This window comes from Osmerus eperlanus, chromosome 14 (genome assembly GCF_963692335.1).
Source record: "Osmerus eperlanus chromosome 14, fOsmEpe2.1, whole genome shotgun sequence".
Taxonomy (NCBI): Eukaryota; Metazoa; Chordata; class Actinopteri; order Osmeriformes; family Osmeridae; genus Osmerus; species Osmerus eperlanus.
The window spans coordinates 2,679,076-2,684,779 of record NC_085031.1 but is presented as its reverse complement, the minus strand read 5'-3'; positions in this window follow the sequence as shown (position 1 = coordinate 2,684,779).

Sequence of the window (5,704 nt, the reverse complement as noted above, 5' to 3'; positions counted from 1 at the left end):
TATCTGTGCTTTCAGTTTGCATTGTGTGTGTGTGTGTGTGTTGTCTTAACAACCTTTGTGGGGACCAGGAATTCCCTCAAGGATTGTAAACTCAGAAAAGATTTAGGCCTACCTTGTAGCATTTTATAAGGCCCTACAACTTTAAGTGCTATTTCAAAGGAGTTTAGGGTTAGGGTTAGATTTAGTTAAATAAACTTCACATCTTGATAGCAACCAATACATCGTAATATCTTCCCACGATCACAGAAAGAACCAGGCAGTCTGCAAAATTCATATTCTGCATTATGTCCTCTTATAATCCAACGGAGTGCAGTGCCGCGATTGACATTGTTTGGACATTTCGACATCAAATAATGAAAAATAATGAACACATAATTTGCCAGCAGTTTGGCTTGTTGTCTTCGCATCCCACCCCGTACCTCTGATTGGTCCTCCGTCTGCAGCAAATTATTGCAAATTCATTATTTAGAAGCAAATTCGTTATTTAGAAGCAAATTTGCTTTTTTTCTGGTTTCAAAGGGGCTGGCTAGCTAACAGAACAACAATATAAAGTGTATATGCTTCAGTATAGATCAGTGAATTTTGTTACTTAAATGAATGTGTTTACTGATGTCAAAACTGCTTATCCTTACAAAAAATAATTATACTTTAATTTGTATGTATATGTAAGTATAAAAAGTATATTATTATCATGGTACTTACAGTATACTAGCAGTGTACTTATTTATATACTATTTTTGTACAAAGTCAACTGAATTGGCCCACTTTTTAGGTCATTTAGTACACTTTAAAGTACACTCATAGTGTATTTGAAGTTTACTATTGAATACTGTAAAGTAGCCTGTGTAGTGCACTTTTAGTTTATGAAGTATACTTCGTAAAGTACCTAAAAAAATACCTTTGAATACTCTAAAGTAACCTGTGTAGTGCACTTTCAGTTCATGAAGTATACTTCCTAAAGTACTTCAAAGTATACCTTTGAATACTCTAAAGTAACCTGTGTAGTGCACTTTCAGTTCATGAAGTATACTTCCTAATGTACTTCAAAGTATACTTTGGAATACTTTTAAGTGCAGTTTCAATTAATGTAAGTACTTCAAGAAGTAAACTTAATAAATGTCCATTTACTATGATATACTAATATATTAAAATGTTTAGGGGGCCCTCGCCAAGTGACACTGCAGATTATTAGCTGAAAGAAGCTAATTACTGCGTACAATGTAACAATACAGCTCTTCTTATCAAACGTAACAGTCATTTAACTCATGGTTACAATGGTAAACCAGCACAACAATGACAATTACCACGCAACAAAACTTGACAGGTAACGACAGATTTATTTTGCTGCAACAAGTTACACTGTGGATAAATGAAAGTATAAATAAATAAATGTAAACACATGAAAACGTAAATCTATATATATATATACACACAAATACATGTAACATTTATATATATTTAGTGTCTCATTTAATTTGTAATTCATACATTTTGTATGTCAATTAGGCATTAAATGATATAATTAGTCATTTATTTAAGCTTTGTATTTTATAATTATTTATTGATTCAAGTATTTAACCATTCAATGATTTAATTATTTATGTAATTATCTATTTAGTTTTGGCCCCTATAATCCTCCATAAGGGGATGGGATATTATGGTTTGAATCGTTTGGAATATAGCTAAAATAGCTAGCTTTGCAAAACTTGCCTACACTAGCTAAAGGCCGAATACTTACGATACGATAATACGATACTTCTCCGACTCCGTTACGGACAGACGCACGCACGCACGGAGTCGGACGGATTGGTTGAATTTATAGTACTCCGAAGGCTGTGGGTGCTGAAAACAATTCACTGCCAGAAGACCAGGTTGCGCTGCACTGCGATGCTAGCTAGGTTATCGAAAAGTTAGAGCAAATTTACAAATTTTCCGTTTCATCAATAAAATAAGCACATTTTCAGCAACTACACTGTCCATTTCTCGTCACATTTTAATTCAGATGCTGATTTACATGTACTGTTCATCTGAAATATGAATTGTAAAAACGTACAACAATGGCGGTCAAAGGATTTTCAGGAGGTGCACGTAGAGCTCTCCGAGGGGCTCGGAGAGGGCAAGGAGAGGGCGTTCCTTGACGGAGAGGGCGTTCCCTGTCTCCATCTCCGTAAAAACGCAGAAGTATAAATCGGCCTTAAGGATAACACAACTTTGGATGGGAGTAACTTGTTGGTTCTCACTAGGACAGTAAAACAGATCTGTGTGTGTGTGTAGTTTGTGAAGAATTAGTGGTGAGCCCATACAATGTATCCTGATGTAGGCCTACTGGACGCATACACTACAGGACATATTTTCCTGTTAACTTGCTGTTTTGCTTACACTACACCTACGGAAGCGTATTGCATTCACCATTTAGACACGTTATCTAATATTGAGAAAAGATCTCGTAATTACGAATCCTGATCTCATGATTACGAGAAAATATCTCATCGTTATTTGTTATCAGATTGTTATCAGTTTGTCGACTTTGTGCAGGAAATACCTGATTTAATGTGTATCCCCTCTGTAAATTATCTCAGAAAAGAGCAGACATCTCCATATTATCTCAGGTTGTTTATTGTGACCAAAAGAACACAGAAAATAGAACACATGATGCGAGGACAGACCCTTTGCATGTACTTCACGCTACAGCACATGGACTCCCCAGCATCCTACGCCAGAATCCTGTTTGTGGACCTCAGCTCTGCTTTCAACACCATCATCCCTGCCCTGCTTCAGGACAAGCTCTCCCAGCTGAACGTGCCTGACTTCACCTTCAGGTGGATCACAGACTTCCTGTCTGACAGGAAGCAGTGCGTTAAGCTGGGAACACAAGTCTCTGACTCCCGGTCCATCAACACCGGATCTCCTCAGGGCTGCGTCCTTTCCCCTCTGCTCTTCTTCCTGTACACCAACAGCTGCACCTCCAGTCATCTGTCCGTCAAACTGCTGAAGTTTGCGGACGACTCCACCCTCATTGGGCTCATCTCTGGTGGGGATGAGTCTGACTATAGGTGGGAAGCTGACAACCTGGTGACCTGGTGCAACCAGAACAACTTAGAGCTCAATGCTCTTAAGACAGTGAAGATGGTTGTGGACTTTAGAAAGAACACAGCCCCACTCACCCCCATCACCCTGTGCGACTCCCCAGTCAACACTGTGGAGTCTTTCCGCTTCCTGGGTACTATCCTCTCCCAGGACCTCAAGTGGGAACTGAACATCAGCTCCCTCCCTGATTGGCTGCAATCTGCCTTCCCTCGAGGACCTGCACACCTCGACGACCCTGAGGCGTGTGAGGAAGATTGTGGCCTACTCCTCACACCCTGGACACACTCTGTTTCAGCCACTCCCCTCCGGCAGAAGGCTGCGGTCCATCAGGTCCAATACCACACGCCACAAAAACAGTTTCTTCCCATCCGCTGTTGGCCTCTTCAACAAGGCCAAGAGCTCGCACTGACTTAATTCACAATCTGCACAATGACACGTTGCCACATTGCAAATAATTGCACTATTTGTATCTTTTGTACTATTTGTATCCCTTGAACTATTTGTATTTGTAAATTATTTGGCTACTTTATATTTTATTTTATATTTTTTATTAGTATTAGGTAGACTTGTACCTTTAGTTAGACCACATATTTAAGTTTTAGGATTCCTATATGTTTAATGTATGCACCTTCCTGCCAAAGTAAATTCCTTGTCTGTGCTAATTTTCATGGCGAATAAAACCCTTTCTGATTCTGATTAGGGGAGGATATATCATAGCCTGGCTCTGCCCTCCTACGTACTTCCGCTCAATTTTATTTTTGCTTCTGTACATAGGTGTGGCCATGAGGTACGTAAGTCAGATTTTTCAGGTTGATTTTCTACCGGCGAATCAGCGAACAGAGGGAGTGGCTGAGAACGATGACGTTGATGTTGTGCACTAGTTTGTGTTGTAGTTCCATAATGGCGGCGGAGAAAGGTGCGAGAAAAGCCATTCGGTCCGTTGTGGCAACGTTGCCGAATATCCAACAGCTAAAGCCGGAGCAAGAACAAGTTTTGCTGAGTTTTGCTGGTGGCCATGATGTTGTGGCCCTCCTCCCCACGGGAACAGTTAGATTTTCCAGCTACGGCAGCTAGCTCTGTTACAGTAGTGGTGAAGGAATTGGCTAAGGCGAACGCTAGCGATTGGTTATGGCAGATCAGAGTGGCTCTGGGCAGATCCAATAGTTTTAAACTTCAACAGAGTACCCGCCTACAAGGAAGTCAACGCTTGTCAATGGAGCGAGGCCAGACCATAGAGTTAATATAACTAGAGGAAGCAACTTTTGTCTTCCAAGATGGCGTCCCCATTCATTTCTATGAAAAGTGCTCAGTGGCGCAGTGAGGCAAGCGAGAGTACGAAACTGGACCGCGCCATCTTTCCACTTCCGACTCTTCCGGTCTAGCTTTAAACAGTGGCTCTTTTTTTTCCCTAGCTCCGAGACCTCGTGCACGCTTGCAACTAGCTGTACACGTCATACTTTGCGACAACCAGTCGCGAGCATAGATTTATATGGTTGCGAGCGTGTGAGCTAAGGCATTGCAGTGGCAGAATGGGGTACAAGTCCGATAAGAATCATAGACATGATGCAAACTTTACGGAAATGTATGCTGTCACTGTATAGTATTCCTTTCACTTGTTTTTTAGAAATAGGCTATAGGGCTAAATATAGGGCTATTCTAGGTGGAACTCATCACATATGTTGTTTTTTTTCTTCGTGATTTGAGTATGATTTCCAACGCATTGTATCGGATTAAATAAACTGTTAACATGAACACACGTCGTTGTTCTCGCCAGGCAAAGAAAGCTTAATAGTTATTTTTGTAACAGAAATCTTCCATAATGCAGATTTACCATAGCTTACTGTCAACTTTATATTCAAACGAAATGCCACGAAAATCACACTGCCTTCAATTTAACATCAGTGTAGAAATGTGGCTTGTGTTTTATATGTTCAACCTAGGGTTAACCCTAACCCAAACGCCTATTAATGGATATAACGTGATCTAACAAGACTTGGTAATAATGTAATAAATTGAGAAGTGTGTCTAAAATATAATTACTTTATTGAACGTGCCTTTGAAAGAGGCATATTAACAGAACTATATACAAGACGTTTCCATCAGATATAAGTGGGGGTGAAACATAGAGTCACTGGGGACCTTCATTCACCACACGATCAAAAAAAGAATAATGAGTGTGTTTAACAAAAGCTTCTGAAGGCAAGACTAATATTATTTAAATATATATATAATTTCCTATTGTGGTTATCAGTTAAAGTACTATTAATCTTCGTCTTTGCTCCAGATAGACATGTCAACAATCTATGCTCACGCTTAACATAATATAATATTTGCCATCATGTCATGAACGTTTTTACGAAAAATCAAATCTATTTTAAAATAACGGGAATAAACTATATTAACAACATTTCATGTATGTGTGACAACCATTTGCTAAACTTGCTACAACAGGGCAGGCAACTCAAGCCATTTCTTTCAGCTCCAGGTAAATCGGCTATCGGCCAATGTGAACTTTTGTGCTCGTGCCCTGTTAGTATCCGCGAGCACATTTGCAGGCAACTTTTATTGACGTAAGCAAATAAATGGGGTGCTAGTTTACCCATTTCGGATTGGTTTC